Source organism: Taudactylus pleione, unplaced genomic scaffold (assembly GCF_031769625.1).
Source record: "Taudactylus pleione unplaced genomic scaffold, aTauple2 ptg000739l, whole genome shotgun sequence".
Classification (NCBI taxonomy): Eukaryota; Metazoa; Chordata; class Amphibia; order Anura; family Myobatrachidae; genus Taudactylus; species Taudactylus pleione.
In genome coordinates, this window is record NW_028285141.1 from 1,616,076 (window position 1) to 1,643,194 (window position 27,119).

Sequence of the window (27,119 nt, forward strand, 5' to 3'; positions counted from 1 at the left end):
AACTGACATCTAAATTGTAGAGTAATAATAAAGCTGTGCAGTATTTGTGAGCTACATGCAAAAGCAGCCAGTATTTACACTACATGCAAAAAAATATATGTATTTACACCCCTTGCATTGCAATATGGTTTGTTCGGGTTTACAGTTGAGAGAGATATCTCTCTCTATAAATAAATCTGAATCAGGCCCTCTGTTCAGAATGGACGTTACTCATGTGATAACTATAAATCACAATCCCTCAAAAAATGGGACTAAAATGAAAGCGAATACAGATACATTTCTTTATGGACTATTATACAAAACATTGATAAAAACCATTGATAAAAATAATTCCAATGGATAAAATTAATTCAGCGATAATTGGATAAACAACACTTTATACATATATAGAATATATGATGTATACCCTCTGGATTATACCCTTTATTGGCGGTGGTGTGAGCAAACATTATAGTAACTGTCCATTGTCCGGATCCAAGACCAGTTTAGCATCACACCACTTAGCTTTTAGCCTTTAAATCAATGGAGAAGTGTCCAGAAGCAAAGGGTTGTTGAAGGTCATCCAGATCCTCAAATTCTGCAGAACAGTGTCCACACAACACATTTCAGATTATTAAATCCTTTTTCAAGCATGGATCCTGTGCTCCTGCTGCTTCTTCTATTTATACTGCCCCTCCGGAAGTGGCCACTCACCGCGTGTTTCCTAACTTCCGGTCGCGTGCGTTTCACCACCGGACCGGAAGTGATGCACCGGAAGTGTAGATTGCATTCCACTTACTATGGAGATAGTGCTTTGTGTTCAAGTTCCATATTGTAATCCAATTCATTGGAGCTCTTGCAGAAACATAAATATATATATATTATATCATCCATCTCCCATTTCTAGTGCGGTACTTGGTATTCCCACACAGTCCACCCTGCCTGACAGGAGGTAGAGATTCTTCAAAGTGCTGGTGCTGATCGATTCAGATGCCGTTCAAATTCAATTCCATCCATAAAAAATATAAAATGCAAAGAATAAAATACAATTAATATCTCATAAAAAATATCACAATAAATACCACAATGAAATACCTATAATATTATTCTAAAAACCATTTCAGCTCAAACTCTGAATTTAGTCCTTTTGGAATTAAGGTGTCTATAGTGTATATCTAGTGCATATCCTTTTTTGCTAGCCTATTTTCCAAATTTTTTGTCCTCCAGTTTTCTTTAATTTGTTCTATATCTATAAACCTACTGATTCCTGTTTCTGAACTATTATGTACATGTTTGAAATGCTCTGATAAGGGATGGGTTAGCAATCCCTTTCTAATATTATATATGTGCTCGGACATCCTAATCTTCAAATTTCTAGTGGTTTTCCCCACATATAGGAGTCCACATGTACACTCAAGTAAATAAACCAAATTTCTTGAGTGACTTGTTACAAAATTATTGATAAGAAATTTTGTTATTTTTAATCTTAAAACTTGTAAGTTTCTTAGGCTTGTTTCCATTATTGGTTGACCGGCACATCAAACATGTGTCGCATCTATGGAAACCTTTATTTCGCACACCATTTGTTTTAGGTTCTATTAGTGCAATTTTGACCAATTTATCTTTCAGGGTTTGTGCTTTTCTATTTGTAAATACTGGTCTGTCTTGCAGATGTTCTCTCAAGACTGGGTCTTCTTTAAAGACTCTCCAATTTTTTGCAATGCTTTCTCTAATTCTTTGTAATATGACCCGTATTTACTGATGAAGGCCCATTCAAATTTGGACATTCAAATATGGACTCGCACTCTGCGCAGTATGGCCAGCGCCGCACTGATAGACTCTGGGCACTAGAGCATGCCCAGAGTCTATAGCGCATGCGCCGGTCACCGGGAAAATGGAAGAATGTTCCGATAGATTCCCATATGCATGCGTTATGGCTAAATTACCATTTAATTGGGGGTATCCATACTGGTAGGTTAATTGACTACCAACAAAAAAATTAAACCATGTGTATGTGTGAGCATGTGATAGGGAATATAGATTGTAAGCTCCACTGGGGCCAAGACTGATGTGAATGGTCAGATATTCTCTGTAAAGCGCTGCAGACCATGAGTGCGCTATATAAATAACTGGTAATAAATAATCTCAAGAACTACAGCAATTCGGAAAAAAAAACTTACATTTTTAAATTCAGCTACCCCAAATATCCTTGGAAAGCAAATACTTTTTTTAATTGTTAGGCTGTGTAATCATTCAGAATACTATGTATTTCATCAATATGTTCTGGAAAAATATGTTGTTAATCCAATATCTCATACCAAAGGAGACAAAAGAGAGGAATATAATGCAAAAACTGCAGAGCGAATGATGCAGATGAAGCTACTTGCAAAATGGTAAAAAGCAACTCTGCACATAGGGCCTACAGAATGGTTAGCTTTTTTTATATTCCTTTGTTCTGAAGATGTTAACAGAAATCACCTTGACATAGGAAAGTAGTATTCATATAGTTTTCCAGAAATGGGTCCGTAGACCACAGAACAACCCCTAATCATTGGGCAGACATAATTGCTTCCAAAAACACTTCAATTGTGAAGCATTTGAGTGAGACCACTTGAAATACTAAAAGGGATCATACATTAAAAAAGGTGTCCATGACAACACTGAGATCCCAAAGTGCCAAAAAAGTTTTAATACAAGGACAAATTCTGTTTATGACTTGGGCAAAAGAGGAATAAAAGAATTCAAGGTTCCTCAGATGCTGTTATAGGATCCATAAACACACTATTTACCCAATTTAAATAAAGAACAAGCGATTAATTGCTATTGTGCGAACACAGCACTGCGCACGCAGATATTGTTTTGTGACTACATTCGTAGAGAGGAACCATTCGTAAAGTGACAGGTAGTCAGTGTTTGGGGCTGGTTAGAAGAATGCAGGTGTGTCTAACTGCTTAAACACTGTTTTGTGGGCATATATAAATTAGTCAATGTGATCTCCTGTGCTACATGAGAGCTGCAGTGTTTCCAGCTGGTGAGACTTGACTCACATGTTGAGCGACTGCCCGATGTGCAATACAACACCATTGTGAGTGCTGATGTAGCTACCCTTTGTACAATTATATAATTAGAATAGGGTATGAGGGCTGTTGCCTTTTACCTGGATAAATTGGATTTGTCAGAAAATAGTAATTTATTTTAGAAAGTATTAAATTAATTTTGACCAAAAACTATTTTTATTTTTATGGGGTTTACCACATTCAACAAGTAGGCACTGCTATGGGCACCAGGTTCGCCCCCAGCTATGCGAACCCGTTCATGTCCTTTTGGGAAGAACAGGTGGTATGGCAACAAGATCAGCTGGGTGGCGGCCTGGTGTCCTGGCAGTTCTTTATAGATGACATCCTATTTGTATGGCAAGGTCCAGAAGATGATTTTAAGTTTTTCTGTGATTTGAATATTAAATTAACATTCTTAACAACTAAAACTGAAATAGTGTTTTTAGATTTGAATATTTCTATTAAGGATGGAATGTTAAATACAAAAAATAATTACAGGAAACCCAGACTCAAATGATTATATTGAGAGGAGTAGCCAGCATCATCGAAACTGGTTAGAGGGAATACCCTTTGGACAATTTACAAGAGTCAAAAGCAATTGTTCTGAAAAGGACATATGTAATATCCAGATAGAAGAAATGTTGGACCACTTCCTGAAAAAGGGTTATAGTCAGAAAAGCATAATGAATGCCAAGGAGAAAGTTGAAAAAATAGATAGGATGGACCTTCTAAAAAAGCATAAAAGTAAAATAAGAGAACACAAAACTTGAATAGTCTTTTATTAGTAATTTTAAATCACATTTTAAAGAAATTGAATCCATTTTTTTTTAAATTGGTTTATTTAAAAAAAAAAGGACCCATTCATTGGAGAGAAATAACCTGAACATCCCTTATTTATATACAGAACAGCCCCATCTCTAAAAGACCAACTAGTCTACAGTGGTATTGAAGAAGAAAAAAGAGGGAGTGTGAGAAATCAGGGTTTCCATAGATGTGGCTTTTGCCTTATGTGTAGGACAACTAAGGGGAACAGTAAAATTAAGGAATTTGAAGTGAATGGGGTAACCTACCCAATCTGAGAATTTATTACGTGTAACACAAAAAATTAAATTTATGCACTAGAGTGCAATTGTGATTTAGTATTCATTGGTAAAACCACAAGAAGTCTAAAAATCTGCCTGGCAGAACATATATATAACATTTGGAAAGGGTCGGACACCCACGCAGTATCTGCTCACTTTATGTCTAAATATCAGTGTAAAGAAAGCAACAATAAATTATTTTGGGCAATTCAACAAATCAGCCCTACCTGGAAAAATAGGGATGTAGATGGTATTTTATCTAAAAATGAGATTAAATTGATCTATAAGTTAAAAACACCAGTCCCAAATGGGTTAAACGGGGATTTTGAAGTAAAGTGTTTTTTTATAAGAAAGAATATACTGTATCTCCTTGTTTTTAGTTCTTTTTATCTCTGGTTTTTAGAACATTTTTATGATGTATTTTCACTGCTATAAAGGTCTCAGTTTCTTAAAAAAGGTTTTAATGCTGCTAAAATTTTATTTTGTTTTTAAATATGTTTTTTATTTATTTCTTTTTTGGGTTGAACTTTATTGTACTCCTGTGGAACAAAAAAGGTATTACTGCTGCTAAAATGTTATTTTGTTTTTAAATATGTTTTTTATTTATTTCTTTTTTGGGTTGAACTTTATTGTACTCCTGTGGAACATCATGATATATTGGAGAAATATGCCCTGTCCTTTTACCTGGTTGAAACGCATGAGAAAACATGTGACCCGCATGTGGAATGCAAGCAAGAAATAAAGCAGCTACCTCACATCCGGGGACCTCACGGAACGTCACTTCTGGCACCTGAGATGTGTGTCTTGAGGAGCGACCACGCCTGCAACTGCCTGCGTTTGAGGACTCATGAAAGGGGTATAAGTAGAGCAGAAGGGCTCTTTGTCACTATGCCTCTAGGGAAGTTTATCGAACACTTATTCTTCCCTTTGGGAGTGTTATAATCATTACATTCATTTTGTGAGTTATACATAGTAGTCAAAGTTACCCTCTGTCCTTTGTAGGTTCCTTTTTTAAATCTTGTACATCTCTAAAATATTTCTTTTGTTTCTTTTCCTTAAGTTCTCTAGTTTCTTTATTGACTTTTCTTACAATTTCTGTCTCTGCTTCTCTAAAATCCTCTAAATCGAAACTGGATAGAGGGACTACCCTTCAGCCAATTTACAAGAGTCAAAAGGAATTGTTCTGAAAAGGACATATGTAATGTCCAGATAGAAGAAATGTCAGACCACTTCCTGAAAAAGGGCTATAGTCAGAAAAGCCTAATGAATGCCAAGAAGAAAGTTGAAAAAATACATAGGATGGACCTTCTAAAAAAGGATAAAAGTAAAATAAGAGAACACAAAACTCGAATAGTCTTTTATTAGTAATTTTAATTCACATTTTAAAGAAATTGAATCCATTTTTAAAAAAATTGGTTTATTTTAAAAAAAGGACCCATTCATTGGAGAAAAATAACCTGAACATCCCTTATTTATATGTAGAATAGCCCCATCTCTAAAAGACCAACTAGTCCACAGTGGTATTGAAGAAGAAAAAAGAGGAAGTGTGAGAAATCAGGGCTTCCATAGATGTGGCTTGTGCCTTATGTGTAGGACAACTAAGAGGAACAGTAAAATGAAGACATTTGAAGTGAATGGGGTAACCTACCCAATCCGATAATTTATTACGTGTAACACAAAAATTTAAATTTATGCACTAGAGTGCAATTGTGATTTAGTATGCATTGGTAAAACCACGAAAAGTCTAAAAATCCACCTAGCAGAACATATATATATAACATTCAGAAAGGATCGGTCACCGACACAGCATCTGCTCACTTTAAGTCTAAATATCAGTGTAAAGAAAGCAACATTAAATCATTTTGGGCAATTCAACAAATCAGCCCTACCTGGAAAAATAGGGATATAGATGGTATTTTATCTAAAAATGAGATGAAATGGATCTATAAGTTAAAAACACCGGTTCCAAATGGGTTAAATGGGAATTTTGAAGTAAAGTGTTTTTTTATAAGAAAGAATATACTGTATCTCCTTGTTTTTAGTTCTATTTATCTCTGGTTTTTAGAAAATTTTTATTATGTATTTTCACTGCTATAAAGGTATCTGTTTCTTAAAAAAAGGTATTAATGCTGCTAAAATGTAATTTTGTTTTTAAATATGTTTTTTATTTATTTATTTTTGGGTTGAACTTTATTATACTCCTGTGGAACATCATGATATATTGGAGAAATATGCCATGTCCTTTTACCTGGTTGAAACCCATGAGAAAACATGTGACCCGCATGTGGAACGCAAGCAGGAAAAAAGCGGCTACCTCACATCCGGGGACCTCACGGAATGTCACTTCCGGCACCTGAGATGCGCGTCATTGAGGAGCGACCACGCCCACAGCTGCCTGCGTTTGAGGACTCATGAAAGAGGTATAAGTAGAGCAGAAGGGCTCTTTGTCACTATGCTCTAGGGATGTTTATCGAACCCTTATTCTTCCCTTTGGGAGTGTTATAATCATTACATTCATTTTGTGACTTATACATAGTAGTCAAAGTTACCCTTTCTCTGACCTTTGTAGGTTCCTTTTTTAAATCTTGTACATCTCAAAAATATTTCTTTTGTTTCTTTTCCTTAAGTTCTCTAGTTTCTTTATTGACTTTTCTTACTAGTTCTGTCTCTGCTTCTCTAAAATCCTCTAAACTGAAACTGGTTAGAGGGACTACCCTTCAGACAATTTACAAGAGTCAAAAGGAATTGTTCTGAAAAGGACATATGTAATGTCCAGATCAAAGAAATGTCGGACTGCTTCCTGAAAAAGGGCTGTAGTCAGAAAAGCATATTGAATGCCAAGGAGAAAGTTGAAAAAATAGATAGGATGGACCTTCTAAAAAAGAATAAAAGTAAAATAAGAGAACACAAAACTCGAATGGTCTTTTATTAGTAATTTTAATTCACATTTTAAAGAGATTAAATCCATTTTAAAAAAAATTGGTTTATTTTAAAAAAGGACCCAATCATTGGAGAAAAATTACCTGAACATCCCTTATTTACCAACTAGTCCACAGTGGTATTGAAGAAGAAAAAAGAGGGACTGTGAGAAATTAGGGCTTCCATTGATGTGGCTTGTGCCTTATGTGTAGGACAACTAAGGGGGAACAGAAACTTAAGGTATTTGAAGTGAATGGGGTAACCTACCCAATCCAAGAATTTATTACGTGTAACACAAAAAAATGTATGCACTAGAGTGCAAATGTGGATTAGTATTCATTGGTAAAAACACGAGAAGTCTAAAAATCCGCCGGAGAAAGGGTCGGACACCCACACAGTATCTGTTCACTTTAAGCCCAAACATCAGTGTAAAGAAAGCAACATTAAATCATTTTGGGAAATTCAACAAATCAGCCCTACCTGGAAAAATAGGGATGTAGATGGTATTTTATCTAAAAATTAGATGAAATGGATCTATAAGTTAAAAACACCAGTCCCAAATGGGTTAAATGGGGATTTTGAATTTAGAAATCCCCTTTATTTTTACAAGAAAGAATATATCTCCTTGCTTTTAGGTCTTTTTATCTCTGGTTTTTATAACATTTTTATTATGTATTTTCACTGCTATAAAGGTCTCTGTTTCTTAAAAAAGGTATTAATGCTGCTAAAATGTAATGGAATTTTTTTTTTAAATATGCTTTTTATTTATTTATTTTTTGGGTTGATCTTTGTGAACTTGATTACTCTCCTGTGGAACATCATGATATATTGGAGAAGTATGCCCTGTCCTTTTGCCTGGTTGAAACGCATGAGAAAACATGTAACCCGCATGTGGAACGCAAGCAGGAAATAAAGCGGCTACCTCACATCTTGGGACCACACGGAACGTCACTTCCGGCAAGCGAGATGCGCGTCATTGAGGAGCGACCACGCCCGCAGCTGCCTGCATTTGAGGACTCATGAAGGGGGTATAAGTAGAGCAGAAGGGGTCTTTGTCACTATGCCTCTGAAGAAGGTCTCGAGTAGACTGAAATGCATTAGGTGGCTGTGACAAAGTACTAAAGGGACACACTGCTGTAAGGACTACCCAGACTCTGTTTATGTGGGCTCTGGTAAATCGGTATCCAGTATTTCACTACCCTTCATCATCAGTGGGGCCAAGCAGAGCAGGAGAACCCAGCAGGGATCCTTAAAAGGAGAACCACATTAGTGGTGATATGCCTATTTTTACTTATTAAATGTGAGTGTATTGTGGAAATAAATTATTAATTTTTCCTGTTGATATTACACTATTGTGGCAATTTCTTTTCTGTTTACATGTTTTTGAAAGTGCAAAGTACTTAATTGAATGGTCAAAGAAAATTGCTAAGACCCGTAAAACATCATTTGGAATTTTTATGTGAGACTGAACATACAAAAGGATCTGGCAACTCTTTTGCATGATTCAAAGTGTAATGCTGGCCATACACCTGCACGACCAGCATACGACACGATTCACCTCACGATTCCCCGGAGCCCCATGGCAGTCCTTGTGGTACGATTTCATGTTTTTCTTAACACATGATCTGTCCTACGATTGATCGTGTGCCTCACGTTCTCATCTGGAAAATGTCATAGAAATTACCAGAATGGACGCACAATGCATCGCTTGCACTAAATTTATGGTACAATCTGCACACTATACGATGGACAATATGGGCTGCACATCTGAGCATGCTATCCGATTTAGGAGCTGCGGGAGCACGCATTCGATCATATCCTACTAAAAAAATACACGATTTTCACAAGATCCATCATATGACTCATCGAAAATTGGCCAATCGGCCCGAAATTGTGCTGGTGTATGGCCAGCATAAGAGTTTTATTATATGGTGGATGGTGTCTCTCTCTGGACTTATATGTAAATTCCATTAGCGCCAGTGTGTTATACTTTCTTTTTTGCACATCCATAATAGAAGGGTGAAATATTGTAGTGATCCGTTCCCGCCTTACACACGGCAGAGATAGGCTCCTTTCAGAGTGTCTGTGGGTATTTCTTCATACATAATTTAGTTGCAGCAATAAGAAATTATAGATTGCCGGACCCAATCATTAATAAATGGGTCCTTTGGTCTTGCAGCAGTTATAAAACCCATAAATCCTTTGTATAAGCCAATTTTCTGTATGGCTTCCTTTTTCCTGCACCTCTCTCAATGATTTCAGATAGGTAGCACCAAATTTAAGTTATTATTCTTTTCTATCAATCTCTGGATTAGGATTGAAACATTTTTAAAGCATGATATTGTTTTAAAATGCTATCATGTTTCTTTGTAATCTATTTAGAGACAAAGGCTTAAATCATATATGGCAACTTATTTCCTTTTACTATTCTTATCTAGTCCTATGAGGCATGTACTGATCTACTTGCTTATCATAATCATAAGATTTATTTTAAATTGACTTGGTATAGACCCTTTGTTGAAACTGATCATATCTTATAATTAATTTTAAGATATCTTCAGATTGGTACAATTCCTTCTAAACTGCATCAGCTGACCCTCAAGAATATTTGTTTTCTAAAGCAAATCATGTGCACTATTGTAACAGAGACAGGCACTGATGCACATTCACAATACTTAGATTTAATAACATTATTACCTTCCAGTGTCAGTTCCAGGAACTTAATAAAATTTTAATTGCATGTGCGGTTGAAGGATAAATGTTTATGTTGGAAATAATAATAAAATACAAAAACACTTCTGTGGAGGGATTCTTATCCCAAATCTACATAATGCTATAGAAGACCAGAGACACGACAAATCAACCTCCTCACATTTGTTAAATTGGCGGAAATCTGATCTCCATGGCTGGCCCAATGGCCATCCCCAATACCTATAAGAAACAAATGTCAGCAAAAGTAAAACAGTTATGTTAAAGTATAAAAACATTACCATCAAGAAGAAAATCTCTAGCTCAGCAATGCTGCCATCTTGAGACGCAATTGCAATTTTCCTCAATCCCTTGGTCGTGTGAGTTGTGTAAAATGTCTGAACATCAAGGATCAGGAAAGCATAGAAGTCCTTTCACACTAACTTATCAATAAGATTGTAAAAATGGGTGGGGTCTCTTAGACGGGATCTAAAGGAAGAATCAAAATATACATGAAAATCTTAAACTGTTAGTCAGTACCAGAAATATGTAACGGTGTGCCCAGTTAGTAAAGTGAGTGATTTGAGGATTTTAGGGAAGCAATTGTAGGTAGTGTTGGAAATGGAGCAAAAAAACATTTCCATTTGTACCTGGATATGATACAATATCCAACATACTTTTACATTGACTCTTCTAAATCTGGCTCAGATTGGATTCCAAAGTAATATGAAAACAAAAGTCATCCTGTAATGGAATTAAGGTCTGATATACATCATGTATTCTATTTTGGATCACCAAGATCATCCATTAGTTACTTTAAAGTTTTTCTGTCCCACGTGGATGAATTGAAAATTTTTGGCTATGTTTGTAAGCACTAAAATTTAAATCAAATGTAACTTTATAGATACATTCACCATTTGCTAGGAAAAAAAAACAGATTTCAATTAAAATTTCTGTTTCTCACAACCATTAAATGGAACCTAACTTTTGGCTCACTTTCCATAAGTCACTCAACATATCCAAAACTCTCTGATCCTCAGAATCAAGGATGATAGGAATAGAATCATACTTTGCTTTAAGTTGTTTGGTAGCAATTAAAGTTTCCTACATAAGAACCACTTAAAGTCAACAAAAAGATAAAAATATTTGGACCAGTGGTGTAAGAGTAGTCCAATGCATTATTTACTTCTGCAAATTTGAATAGTGGGTAATTTCTTTTGAGACTAGGTGAAAAATGTTTAATCTCCTCCAATAACTTGTATTTGACTTGATCTTTCTACCTCCCCTTCCTTTTTGAGTTTAAGTCATTTTTGCTTTGAGGTTCCCAATAGGTGGTATTAATTTGGGCAATGGAGATATTTGAAACTTAAGTCCTACTGCTTGCCCAAATAATTTCCTGATCCATTTCCTCTCTTCTATCACCATTCTTGTCCCTCTTGGGATATGCTTCTACATCTTTATATGAAACATTAATTAGACTTGGGCACATTAAATAAGCACCAATATAGATTATGTACAATACTGTTCCGAAATATTTTCACTATGTTTTCAATTGCGGGTGTTTCAAAGGAAGATCCATTTCAAGTAATTACTTATGCTCCTTGATATGGAGAGTATACTTCTTGTATATTCTTCGACCACTTCTTTTCTAAGTAAAGAAGACTGCTTGTCTAGGCCCTGATTAATTTTTGATTTCTAATTTGGGACATTGACTCTCATAGGATTAGAAACTTCTTTGGAATGACTCTTATCCTCCATTTTGCATATTAACAACAGCCACTCTTCAATAAGGTCTAAACTATATATTATGAACAGTGCTTTCATATTATTTTGATCTACTGCTCTTCAGTCTGTCCTTGTATTTACTTATATCATTGAAACACTCCAGTGAGGGCTTTAGTACCTTATTTTTTCTGACATTGTTACCTTATTCATTCTATATTTAACAAACATTAATATAAAGGATCAATCATCTAATATCTGGTTCCATTCAAACAGTAGTTCTGGGCCACTTTGGAAAAATAGAAGATACAAATAATCTCAGACATGTGAAGAGATCCAGCTGAAGATCTCTCATGTCACCTTGCCCATGTCAGCCAGAGAATGTCCCCCTTTATAGAGAGTAGCCCTTCCAACTCTGTATGGTCTATGTCTCTAAGGACCTACAATATATCAAAGTGAAGATCATTTCATAAAATTATAGGACATTTGCATCTTGCTTCTTCATAGTGTGGAGAATGTACTTCACAGATTCCATACAACAATAAGTACCAAGTGTACAGACATCTTAATTTAAATTCTGCCACTGACATTGTCCCAGCTCTAAATCCAATGAATTCTATGAGACCCATAACTCCATTCTTTACTCCTGCAAAAAGAAACTGATTTCCTTGATGTGCTGGCAACATACTGCCAGAACATACAACATACTTACAGGTCATTAGTCTGTGCTTCCTTTACATTCTGCTGAGAGAAACAACAAAGGAAATAATTTTTTTCTTTCATCTCTGAGATATTATAGGAGAGAATTTATATGTTATTTGAATGAAGTTAAGATACAAAAGTGCTTTCAAAAGGAAACTTGGCCAAACAATGCTTTGATTTTGGTAGTCACCCATGTACACAGCCAGTGAGCTACAAAGGGCTATTCCATAAAACGTAAGGGACAAAGGAAACCTCTACTTGATAATTCAGCTAAACTGTTTGTAATAGGAGCCTTTGTTATTTTGTAAGAAAACCTATGAGAAAGATAAATTAACTTGTCAACCTACTGAATGTAGAAAACTCAAGATACACTGCTTTAGATTTATTTTTTTTATCAGTGTCCTGGATGTGACATTTTACGGAATGGCCCCAAACCACATCTGAAGCCATACTTTTGCAAGGGTAATTGTGTCTAGTTAGGCGTCACATAGTAAAGTCTATCCCTTTTTTCAATACAATTGGAATACTTTGCTTTTATGCCGATTATCCTAAAAAACAATAATTTAGAGAGGAAATAGCTGGTGTCAATAACCATGTTTCTATTAATGTATTTGAAGAGGACATTCACAAATTCAGGGTCAAATGACCTGGGAACTTCTCAGATTTCCACAGACTGTACGATACACATTTAGGATCACTTAAGAGAACGCAAAAGAACCAGGCAGGGAACGCAAAAGAACCAGGCCCATTATCTTTTATTTATAAGAAGCCAAAGTTTACAAAGCGCCATACAAGAAAAATGCATAGAAATTGTGTAACTTAACTTACTGTAAGTACAAAACAAGCTGATTTTCATTGTTGCATGGTACAGTATGCCCAATATGTCAAATTACACTGTGTAGGATTAGGATATGGGCTAGCAATAGTAAGGCACAGGTAGGGAAGGCACTCAAGGTAGAGCAAGCACAAAGTATCAGAAATATTGGGCTAAATGTAATGGGGTGAGAGTTTAGAAACTAAACTCTCACATTGGTCGAGTTTTACCTTGAAAATTGAAAAACTTCTGGATGAGAGTTTAAATCATGAGTTTTTTTTAGTCTAAAAACATGCAAGTTTGCATGTTCGCAAACTCTAATGCATTAGCAGAGTTTAAAAAGTGTGAGAGCTTACTGCCAAACTCTCCCCCTATTACATTTGGTCCGTTGAATGGACATGAGCGCAAAAAGAAATACAGATGGCGTGGGTAGTGCTAAGGGAGTAACAAGGGTGAGCATTTTGTCTGGAGGTACACTTATAAGTTTAAGTAAACTGTTGAGGGCTGCACTTTGGGGACAGGAATTGAGTTGAGACAGGTAATGAGATGCACATAACAAATTGGAGATGAAAATAAAGGAGAAAGAGAGAGGGATGTGATAGAGGCAAACAAGACACAAGGACTTGGAAATAGAAACAAGTGTGGGTGATCAGTTTTTACTGGTCCTCCTATTAATTTACTATAATGCTCTAAAAATAAATGTAACTTACCTAATTCCTGATTATAAATAGCCTATGAGGTGGAGTAAAGAACTTTAATCACCAGTGCTTCCTGCACATGTTTTCAGCTTCCACAATGACCACTACACTGTAGTAAAAATGACTTTCCTTTATTATACTGGTTACGCTATGCTGATACTTTTAGCAATTTAAAACAGCATGAGGTAAGTTCACACTATAATCTATCTTCACGTTGTGGATTTCTTTTAGTGCACAGACTTATATCCTCTTATAAATATACCATAAAAATTACCTCTTACAAAATATTAAACGCCCCCAAACTAGTACTAACTTGCTTAACCTTATGTATCTGATACTATTTACCTACACAGAATAAATGTATTGGAAATAAATGCAGTCAATATTGCACATATTCATGTATCTTTAACCTTAGACCAAAATCATAGATATTTGCACATGTATATTAACCTGTGAAGTGTCATCTGGATTTATATTGTTCTCCAAGTACAAATGTATAGTCTCTTTGGTGATAGAGGGTTGGAAGAATATATCATCAGTTGGAAATACAGATGAAGTAACAATCCTGTATAATGTATACAGTGTGGACCAATGGGTAACTCCAAAATGTGAAAATTCTGTTCCAGGATCGGCAATGGAGTAGGTCCCAATATTAAGGACTGAGGTATAGGTAGAAGGTAACTGGATGTTGTATAGGTGGTGCCCAATTGGTCGAATGGAGCGGATAGTAAATCGACATATATGGAAAATCTCTGATGAAGTTGATCACCTATAGATTCTCTCCTGTACTTACTCAAGCAGAGGCAATGTATTCTACTAACATTTTAATGGTGGTTTAAACAGTACAGAAACTATGTGAAAAGTAGAAGTCAAATCAGAGTTACCTCAAGGCAAAAGGCTTAAATAAAACATTACACTTTGGTTAGCTACTGTAACCATTCACTTTCTTCTAAGTACTCCATGGAAGCCCTTGTAAAGTGTTAAGTCCCGTATAAATTGGGAAGAGCCAGGTATCCTGTGGATTATGTCGTACCTCCTCTTCACAGGAGTCTTTGAGTAACTTCCAAGAGCAAATCAAATCAATTTGATGTGCTTGTGTATTCACCTATAAAGTGTGAGTATAATGTGTGGGGGGCATCCCCTATAATTTTAAGAACAACCACCTCATTGACCTCACATAGTGTTCTCTATGGATTTGCTGTTACTGTATCACATGAGGCTAGTTTGTGTTTTCTCTTTCTTTACATATAATCCTTATACTTGAGACTCAAGATGAAGAATTCCCATTATATATGTCATAAGGAAAGTGTTGTGAAGTTTAGCGCCATTGTATACAATTTACATTTTTGTATATGTAGTCCTGGATTGGTGTTCATCCTGCTGCTTTGCAAAGTTTTGTCATTAAGGCGTTAGACCTTTGTCCAAAACATTATCACCATTTCAACAGAATGTGCACTGCGTATTCCTGACACTGTCAGATTTCTTGTAGGCTTGTACAATGACAACTAATATGCTTACAAAATGGTTTGTTCGGAAAGGGCATAACATAAATCCAGTGAAGGGAGTTTCTTCTATTTGCTATCCACTTATTGAGGGTAAAACTCTATCCTGATTTTTTTTTTAGAACCACTTTACCATCATATCTTTAGAAAGGGTTCCTTGCAAAGTGCCTGTAATTCTCCAATTCTTCTGGCAGAAGTAATTGCACTACAAACACTCCCCCCTCCATTGCCACCAATCAAAGAGATACTCTTAAATGGTTAAAGTGGAGAATCAAGTACTATATTATGATTCCTTGTGCCCACAAAGGACCAGAAAAAGCCAATAATTCTTCTGAAGCCAACTATTGAATGTAAGAAAATACTTTTACTTTAAGTGTGGAGGATAGCTACAACTTTACCGGGATTTTAAATTGACAACATGTAATAAATATTTTTTTAGAATTATGTAAAACTATAGAAAAGTTTTTCTTCACAATTACAGACTCCAATATACCTTTAACTCTGCAGTTCCCACTGAATCTCCCTGGCATCAAACCAGGGGTGTCTTAAGAGAGGAGGGGGCCCATGTGCACTCCCTGTGCATGGCCCCCTTCACTCTCCCCGGTGGCCGGCAGCTGAGTGACGCGGCTAGCCAGCCAACAGAGCCTTAGTAGACTCCGGGCACTAGTGTGTGCCCGGAGTCTACTACGCATGCGCAGAACGCCGGAAAATGGCTGTGGTTGTGGCCATTTTCCCGGCGTTCTGTGTATGTGCAGTAGAGTCCGGGCACACACTAGTGCCCGGAGTCTACAGCACATGCGCAGAACACCGGTAAAATGGTGGCGGCGGCCATTTTCTGGTGTTTTGAGCAATGCAGACACCCGACATGGGACCACGGACAGGTAAGTTTAAAATAATATGGGTGCAGTGTGTGTGGTGCGGGGGCCCCCTGCACCCATTATAGATACACCACTGCATCAAACACTGGATTCTGAAGCAATGGTTCTGGATGAGGAGATGTAGATCATAATTTTGCATAAAACATCTCTAAAGCCACTAGAAACGTTGGTCATCATGGCCAAAATGGAAGAATTGCTATCACCTTTGGAATAGGGAAAGACAGAATGACTGGAAATGAGAGCTTCTTTGTTGGAGGTCACCTCTTTATATTGCTGTACCTGCAGTGCAACCAGATGAGCTTGCTGTCATCTCCCCTTCCACATGCTGTCACAAACTATTGGAGCTCCATCCTCCTTCACCCCTCCCAGTGTCTGGGGACACTTGCAATTGCTTCCCTGTAAGGTGAAACTGCTGCTGCAAAGGAGAAACTATAGCTGCAATCTATGACCGCAGGTCTCTGAAGCGGCCTATGTGCATTCTGTTGCACTTTAAAAAGATCTGCAGACAGGCTTTAGCTGCTCACTTAGTTTATTAAATTTTTTTAAGCACAGAGTTGGAGTCCAGAAGGCCTGAATTTTATAGCCTTAGAACAAATTAAAGCTAATAGGTGAGGGGGCAACATGATACAGAGGATAACAGAGAAAATTGGTGGATCTTTGAGATACGCACATTGATCACTAATAGCCTCAATATATAGAGCCTTGAAACAATTTTACATAAAATAAACTAGTGGAAACATAATACAGTAATACAATGGATGACATTAGGAGCAAAGCATAAGAGCCCATCGGATCCTCAGAATTCATTCATACAAACCCTAGGTCTACAGGGAATGGCATAAGTACATAAGATACACACATCAGTTAGGACCTGAGTAGGATAGAAGGTACCCCACATATATATATATATATATATATACATTTACCACAACAATTGAAAATTAACTTCTGGTATTAAATGTACAAACAACAAAGGAAAAAATGGTTGGGTACGGGATCCCGGCAGTCGGGATGCCAGCAGCTATACCCAGACAGTAGAATTCCGACCACTGCAGGTAAGTACACTAAAGCTCAAACCCTAAACCACCTTTCCTTGTAGCCTAACTCTCCCTGCCACAGCCTAACTCCCCCCCCCCCCCCCCCGCAGCCTAGCCGGGATTGCAGGCGCCAAGGGCTGGTGCTGGAACTTTCACCCATTGGGATTCCAGCGCCGGGATGCTGAGCGCCGGCATCCCAACTACATGCCGGAGAAACACCTTAATCAGTATACCTGCAATAACAATTAAAGTATAAAGCTCCTAATGGGTATTCTATGCTTAACCACCAAACAAGTAACTTTAAATCAAATGTAATTCTTGACAGTAGGTAAGATAAGAAGAAACAGAATATTGGGAGCGCAATAATATTCAATAGGTAATTTTTAATAATGATCTAAATAGTAAAATATGTAGTTTAACCATAAACAATCATTTAGTGAGAATATATTAGCAGCAAACAATTGACATAGACTCAAAATATAAAAAGACAATTCATATAGCAGTACCCTAAAATTATATAGAGATGAAATACGGAATCAAACCAATGTTTCATACATGTCTCCTATATTCAAAATTGTCACTTGAAAGACATGATGTAGCTCTGGGTATTCCTTTTATACAATCCTGATTTAGGGCCATATGTAGCAAAGCTTGATGTGAGATAAAATTGTGAAATATATATCACCAACCAATCAGCTCCAAACTAACATTTCTTAAACACAGCCTGCAAAATGTAAGTTAGAAGCTGATTGGTTGGTGATATCTCACAATTTTATCTCACATCAAGCTTTGATACATATGCCCCTAAATAAATAAAGTCCTGATTAGCACAACTTTTATGGTAGCTCGAAAAAACCAACAGAACTGTTGTATAAAAAATGAAATGTGTCCAATCTGATAGAGTAAGAAAATGTTCAACTTGATATTCGGCTACTTGCTGTTATATGTTTAAGAAGTCAGAGCTAACCTGTAATCGGCCAGGTATACAAAGGCCATGAAACGCGTTAGTTTCACCTTACTTTTATCTCATTTATGAGACCTTACAGCGTTTTATACAACATTGGAAGATTTTAAACCTTGTATACTGCTCAACGCTAAAATTTCAGAAAGTCCAAGATGCAGCGGGACACGGTATTCATGCTGACTGTTTTTTTTCACTACTATCCTCACTCTTCCGGTGCTCAGCAGCTAGAGCTCCACTCACAAGACTGCAGACAAGGATTTAACTAAGCGGCTGCCTCACATCATCGGAGCGGCAATCCGGACACTGTCCTCTTAAACAATATAATAACAAGTAGCCGAATATCAAATTGAACATTTTCTTACTCTATCAGACAGGACACATTTAATTTTTTGTACAACAGTTCTGTTAGGTTTTTTTTAGCTACCATAGAGATATGGTAATTCAGAATTATGTGGATGTACATGTTTCATTAGCAATTCACGAATATATGCATGCTTATGTATTTTATTTTCCTGTACTGCAATTTAGAGTATATAGAAATAATTGAGAATATATAAATTAGTTGTGTGAGTTGAGGAAGATCGCATTTGTTGAATGTCCTCAGGCCTAGAGAGGATAAGGGCTTCCCTTTCTCTCTAAAGTAAACAAGTGTGTGTCAGCAGCCATCTTGTTTAATATTTTAGCTAAAGGTATGTTAAATGATGTATTATAAAAGTATGTAGAGATTAGTGTTTTATGTCTTTGCAGGTGTGATTGACTGCAGAGATATGTATGGGTTGAATTGCTATATCCATCATTTTAGCAATAAGAATTATGGGTTTAAAAAGTGTCAGTTTTAGTGTGTGCAGAATGGCAGACAGCAAGTCTCAGTTTTTATTAAAAAAAAGAGTTAACTCAAGATAGCATTTGTCTGCAATAGTCAGAGGTGAAGGCTAGATGAGCATTTCTGTTAGAATTCTACATGGGAACAGTAAGATAACACTGAATAGTGTCAATATTAATGTTAAGACACCCATAACCAATTAAGGCAAAGCACGTACGAATATTAAATAAATTAAGATTCCCCATTGGATTAACTGGAGGTATAGCTAAAATGATAGTATAAAACTTAGCAGAGAGAGAGGGAGGGGGGAGCAGTCGGAGAACAGAGAGAGAGCACACAATGAGGGTCTGGGGGTTCCGGGTGCCATTGCCGTACGTATGTATGAAATTGGCTGACTGGTATTCTGCACTGGGAGTCACAAATTTATTTTACAAGTATTCCCTACTGCTGCTGATATAATCTATGCTTTTGTTGTGAGTCTGCACTGGCAAAATACATGTATAATTAAGCTGTCTTTAAGTAAAAGCATTGTCATTTATTTTAGAATCTGCATTTGTGTGAATTATTTCATTATCCTTTATAACAAGTAAGGTTTGAAAAGTAATCCAGAATATATCGAGTTATCAGACACGACATTTTCACTCAAGTTGTGCTAATCATCCACTATCTCACTGCTGTAATAACAAAAGGAGTAACACTGTCACATAAAGTCCTGCACAGAATTGTATTTATTTAATCAGGATTGTATGCAAGGAATACCCAGAACTACATCATGACTTTCAAGTGACAATTTTGAATATAGGAGACATGTATGAATCCATAAAATTGGTTTAATTCTGTATTTTATCTCTCTATAATATTAGGGTACTGCTATATGAATTGTATCTTTACATTGTGAATCTATGTCAATTGGCTTGCTGCTAATATATTCTCACTAGATGATTTAATTGCTATAATTGTTTATGGTTATATTCGATCATTATTAATAAATTACCTATTGAATATTATTGCGCTCACAAAATTCTATTTCTTCTAGTTTTACATTATTTAGGAGTTAGCCACCTCTGTTTTGGTGAGCTGCATCTAGATTATGCATACAATCTGACCCTGAAACACAGCGCCCATTTACTCTTTGAAAAGGTAATATAAGAGACTTGTCTTATCTTAAATAGTAAATAATTCTTATGAAGTGGCTTTTGTATTTGGAGAGCCATTTGTCTCAAGGTTCAAGAGGACAGATATACTTAATTTGTTCAATCACCTATTAAGGTGCGTACACACATAGTATGATATCTATGAACAATATCGTTCAACGATATATCGTTCATCTTTATGCAGTGAACGACCAACGATGCGCGTTGCATGAATGATAACAATATCTATGATCGTCCATACATGCAGGTCAACTTACACGATACTGTCAACCTCTGCCTGTTCATAGATGTGGCAGGATGACTTCACTGAAAGATATCTTTCAAGTCGTTGGTGGTACAGATCATACCGTGTGTATGCAGTGTGGCAGTATCACCAGAGGTGGCACTGGTGAGCAGCAGATTCTGTGTGGGGCAGGGAGATCCACCCACACAGACTAGAAAGGCATTGTCGGAAGATGCCTAATGGCTGCCGAGGGAACCCAGTCCAAGGAGGACTGAGGCAGACCAGTCAGACAGAGCTCACTGTGCTAGCGAGCCAGTGAGGGCCAGGAGGCCTGAGCCTAGACCTGCGAGATACAGGGAAGGCTATCCAACTCTGGGACTGAGCTATGGTACCTGCAAGGAAGCAGGCCAGACTGTGAGAGGCGGCAGCCAACAAGCTAAGGAAGCTATACCAGGCCAGGAGGCCAGTGTCCAGTCCTGCATGTGGCAGGAAGGACCACCAATCTCAGAGACTGAGAGACTTTCATGCAGAGTAGCTGTTTCTGTAGAGAGGGTTCAAGAAGTGAGCTAGTGCCCTAAACAAGGGCTAGGTTTGTTTATTATTTTTCTGTTTCCTGATTTCACATGCTGGAAGTAAAGCAGCACTTATGTTTATTTAACTGGAATGCTACATGTGGAATCTGCACCTACTCACTTCACCACTGACTCCAGTCTACTGAGCTAATTAACCCCAAGTATCACATATGGTGGAGAATGCGGGCATAAAGATTCTATGCATACAGATTCTACGCAAAAAGATCTGCACAGAAAGTGAATTACAGCAGCTAATGGATATACACAGCAGCTCTACAAGAAGCCAACAAGCAGCAGTGGGCAAAGCTCAAAGCCCAAAAAGAAAGTGGTCAGGGTATGGTGCAATGTCCTTCCAGAAAGGACTATATCAGCCTGGAAGAATTTGACAATATGCGTAAAGGTTTGAATGAAGGTAATGCGTATTTTGCTGGGAAGGTTGATGACTTAATGGAGCAATTAGCTGATGAGAGAAATGTTCATGAACAAGCTGAAAAGAAATTATGGAGTGAATTGTCCACCAGTGAGGGCCAGGAGGCCTGAGCCTAGACCTGTGAGATACAGGGAAGGCTATCCAACTCTGGGACTGAGCTATGGTACCTGCAAGGAAGCAGGCCAGACTGTGAGAGGCGGCAGCCAACAAGCTAAGGAAGCTATACCAGGCCAGGAGGCCAGTGTCTAGTCCTGCATGTGTCAGGAAAGCTACTTCTGTAGAGAGGGAATATTTAACTGGAATGCTACGTGTGGACTCTAATTCTGCACCCACTCACTGCACCACTGACCCCAGTCTACCGAGCTAATTAACCCCAAGTATCACAGCAGCTTTAGTGCTGTTCCCACCAGAAGACGTTACTGAAAATGCTGAAGCCGACTTTTTTTCCCACACGCTAACAGGCAGAGAAAATGCCAGAGTACCTAGATTATTTACTCAGGAAACACATATGCATGCTGAAAAAAGCAGGCAAGGCAAGAGGAAAATAAATTACCACCCAGACAAGTAAGGTTTACAGTAACCTGGGAAAGTCTCCATGAGAAACCAGAAACTCTTCTATGTTGTCCATTCTCACTGTTCAATTGAAGATTGTTCAAGGGTGCAATCTTCCACCAAATATATACGTATAAAAACCCCCCCACACAATTAGAACAAAATCGGTAAGTAATGCCAGCTGTTGGGATGTCTTCTGTCAAAATATCGACAGCAGCATCCGGATGGTTGGTATCCCTACAGGGGTCAGGTAAGTATACTTACTCTTCTGCTTTCTCCCCCTAACACTCCCTTCTTGTACCCTAACCCTAACCCTCCCCATTAGTGCCTAAACCTGTCTCCCCCTTTCGTGCCTAAACCTAACCCTCCCCCCTTAGTGCTTAACCCTAACCCCCACCCTGTGAACCTGGACTGTAAAGGTGGAGTTTGGGAAACTCTGAACCAGATGATTGTACTTTCATCTTTTACACTATGGGAGGAATTCAATTGTCTGCGAAGGGTGCAAATTGCTGTCGGCGCAACATTTAAACACCGGCAATGGCAGCCAGTCTCGCACCCTTCACCCGGCTGGCCGAATGCCCGATTCGCACAAATGGCTCTCTACCCTATGGGGTAGCAAACACTTATGCGAGATCCTGCTGCCGTAAAGCATGGTGGCTGCTGCGTAGATTCGGCCAGGTTACCCTTAATTGAATTCCCCCCTAAACCTCGTCCGATGATCATAAGTCAGAAAAGCTTCATCCAAGAGAAGCTATAAAATGTCATGCCACTTATAAACAAGATATTTCTACATGGAAAAGGGACAAAATCTACAAAAGAAAATACTGAAGAAACACTAGCGAAGAATTGGGAAACCTCTTTAGCAGTTAAGGCAGCTGGCTTGACATCTCGTCAAAAGTTTAAAATAGGATATCTTTGACAGACTCTGTTTGGGAGACATGTTCTAAATAAAAGATGACTATATGTTGGGTGGTACTCATTTATAAAACTTAGGGCTATTTTAGAGATTACAAATAAAAGTTGTCTATATCATTACATACAAATAATAATTATATGGAGACAACTGGGGTCAAATGTATACGTTCAGTGTATATGGGTACATATTCATGATCTGCACATGATAAGCACTCTGATTTTGGATTAGACAGTCACTGTTATGTCTGTGAATATAACCAATATGACTATATTCCCTGTCATCAGTACAGGCTGATGACAATATTAAAGGATTGGAAGGCTGCAAGCCGTGGCTGCTGGTGCATAATATTAATAAGTGCATAATTTTACAAATGCACTTTAACCAAATTTTGGTGGTATACTGGCGTTATTAGATTTTAACTTCTGCTGTTATCAATTGAACTGACCCCAACTTTCTCCTCCATCTGCAGGTATATCTAAAACCAAACATTGATGCAAGTGTGTTCTGATGTTTGCAATAATCTACTGATTACTAGGTATATCTAAAACCAAACATTGATGCAAGTGTATTCTGATGTTTGCAATGATCTACTGATTACTAGGTATATCTAAAACCAAACATTGATGCAAGTTTATTCTGATGTTTGCAATAATCTACTGATTACTTTAACCAATTTTTGGCATTATACCGGCGTAAAACCGAAGTCAAACAGAAGGAGACCACTCTAACCTCAACCTATCCAAAAACCAGAACATTTGGACAAAGAATAAACAAGATATGTAAATTCACAATCTCTTCTCTACAAGCATCTGCTGTGTGCTTAACCTGGACATTAATCACTGGACTCTGTTTGCTCACTGTAAGAACTTAACACTTTACTTGCTAATATTTGTGCTGGCTCTCTGATTTTATAAATATTTCAAAGCATAATGTACTGTATCTGTGCCAATTTCAGTTTATCTCTTAGAAATACTTTCTTTCTACCTTAATTATTCACCAAGCCTGTCATCTGTCTTCTAATACAGTTTACATTAATATTCCATTTCTTCCCCAGTAAATCTCCATTTTTCCTTCACTCAATTATAACTTTTTATCATTGCACAGATACACCTTCTTCCACTGTACTTTTACTTGCTTCTCTTACAATCATACTTTATTCCTACATTTAAATTTTCTCCCCATACTTAACCCAGCCACACCATGACCATATTTTCATCCAATTCCTCCTCCACTCAGTGTCTACCTGATCCTCTGCTTTGCCCCCTTCTTCCACCTTTATCATTTCCCCCTTATCTCCTCCTTCCTTTATCTCCCCTCCTCTGTTTGCCTTCCTCCCTCTCCTCTCCCATAACTCCACATTTGTTCTCTTCTACCCCACCTGGGTCCTAATACCACACCAATAATCCTTCCTCCAAGCCTCCTCTCCATGCCATGCACCCCACCTCCACCCACATCTCATTAAACTCCCTCCCTGCCCACCACCTTCAGGTTCCCTTCCCAACACTGGTGCTCGCACAATCTCTCCACTACATTCATCTCGGTCACCCAAATTAATCTCACCTTCTCGCCACAGCAACCCTGATAATCTCATTCCATTCTCTCCCATAAACACTGTCCCTCTATCTTGTGCCCTCTGGAATGCCAGATCAGTCTGTAATAAACTGGTTCCCACCCATGACCTTTTCATTTCCAAAAACTTGCATCTCCTAGCCATTACTGAAACCTGGATTTCACCCATTGACACCACTTCCCCTGCAGCTCTCTTCTGGGGCCTCACCTTCATTAATACCCCTCAGCCTGGGTGTCACCATGGTGGTGCTGTGGTGGTCTTTCTATCCCCAAGTTACTCCTACCCTCTGAACCATCCCTTATATTCTCTACATTTGAGATTCATGCTATACACCTCTTCCAACCAGTACACCTGGCATTTACCATCCCCCTAGCCCTCCCTGTAAGTTCCTTGACAACCTTTGTTTCCTGGTTCCCTCACTTTCTCTCCTCTGACCTCCCCTACATTATCCTTGGTGACTTCAATATTCCAATTGATATCCCCACAGAATCCTCTGCCTCCAAACTCCTTACCCTCACATCTTCATTTGGTCTCTCCCAATGGACCTTCTCACCCTCACATGTGAGTGGGCATTATTATTCCAACTCCCCATTCCTCCTCTCTGAACATCACCTTCTGTCTTTTAACCTATCCCTCTCTTCTTCCTATCCTCTACCTCCTAAGGCCACCATCACTAAACGTAACATTGAGGCTATCAATGCCATTTCTTTATCTTTCCTGCTTGACTCGCTTCTCTCCCCTATCCTCTCTCTCTTCAGCCCAGAACAAGCTGCTTCCCTATACAATGCCTCCCTTACTTCTGCTCTGGACTCTGTTGCTCTGGAAATCACTACTCACCCTCGCAAATCCACACTACAACCCTGGCATTCCAAATGCACCAGATATCTGCAAAAGTGTTCAAGAACCACCGAGCGACAGTGGAGAAGATCACACTCTAAGGCAGATTTTCTCCACTTCAAATTTATGCTCTCATCCTACAGTGCTGCCCTTTCCCTCTCTAAACAGTCCTATTTCAAGAACCTAACCCAGTCTTCAAATCCCCAGCGTCTCTTCACCACCTTCAAATCCCTCCTCTGTCCACCCCCTTCTCACATCCCCTCCTCACTCACTGCCCTTGACTTTTCTACCTACTTTAAATCTAAAATCGATGCCATACGTCAGGACATCATATCCCACCAGTCCCCATGCTCTACACGTCCTCCTTTCCCGGATCACCCATCTCCATCCATTTCACCGACTCTGACATCCTTCTCCCCTGTATCTGCAGAGGAAGTCATGGCTCTCATCCGGTCCTCCCACCCTTCCACCTCCCCCCTTGACCCTATCCCTTCAAGTCTACTCTGCTACCTCTCTTCTTGTGCCTGTTCCCATCTTGCCCACCTCCTCAATCTCTCCCTCTCATCTGGCACTGTCCCTTCTGCATTCAAACATGCCCTTTTGTCCGCCATTCTTAAAAAACCTACCCTTGATCCTAACACTCTCTCCAACTACTGTCCCATCTCTCTCCTCCCTTTTGCCTCCAAGCTCCTTGAGCGTATTTTCTACAACTGCCTTACCACTTTTCTTTCCTCCCACTCCCTCCTTGAGCCTTTTCAGTCTGGCTTCACTCCACTGAAACTGCTCTCACAAAACTCAGCAATGACCTCCTTGCTGCCAAATCCAAGGGCCACTATGATCTGCTTATTCTCCTTGACCTCTCTGCTGCCTTCGACACTGTTGACCACCCTCTCCTGCTGCAAATCCTTCACTCCCTTGGTCTATGTGACACTGCTCTCTCCTGGCTGTCATCCTACCTCTTAGACTGGTCCTTTCCTGTCTTTTTTCATGACTCTTCTTCCCCACCACAGCATCTTACAGTAGGTGTTCCCCAAGGTTCCGTTCTTGGACCTATTCTATTCTCCCTCTGTACGTCCTCTCTAGGTGAACTCATCAGCTCTTTTTGACCTCCATTATCATCTCTATGCTGATGATACTCAGATCTACCTTTCCTCCCTGACCTCTCACCTTCTCTACTCACTTGTATCTCCAACTGTCTCTCTGCTATTTGTTCCTGGATGTCCCAGTGATTTCTAAGACTGAGCTGATCATTTTCCCACCCTCCAACATAACCTCACTTCCCACTATATCTTTAACAATTGATGGCACAACTATCTCTTCTAGCCCAAAGTGCGCTGTCTTGGAGTTATCCTGGACTCCTCCCTCTCCTACAAACCACAAATCCAGAGGCTCCCACATTCCTGTCATTTCCATCTAAAAAATATTTCCAAGAGTAGACCCTTTCTCACCAGGATGCCACCAAAACCCTCACTCACTGGTCATATCCAGATTGGACTACTGTAACCTCCTCCTATCTGGCCTCCCCAACTCCCATCTCTCTCCTCTCCAGTTTGTCCTCAATGCTGCTGCTCAACTCATCTTCCTCTCCAAATGCTCTACATCTGCCTCCCCTCTCCTACAAGCCCTCCACTGGCTCCCCTTCCCTTTTAGAACCAAATTCAAGGTTCTCACACTCGCTTACAAAGCACTCACCCATTCCTCTCTCATTTACATTTCTGACCTCATCTCCCTCCACTCTCCTGTCCGCCCCCTTCGCTCAACTAATGCACGCCACCTCTCATGCCAACTGATTACTTCCTCCCACTCCCGCCTCCAAGATTTTGCCCATGCTGCCCCTGACCTTTGGAACGCTCTCTCTCTCCCAATCAGACTCTCCACCTCTTTACAATCCTTCAAACGGGCTCTCAAAACGCACTACTTCATCAAAGCTTTCCAGCACCCATCCTAACTTGCTGCAACATGCTCCATCCTCCCTGTTTACCCCATCTGTGTCACATCTGT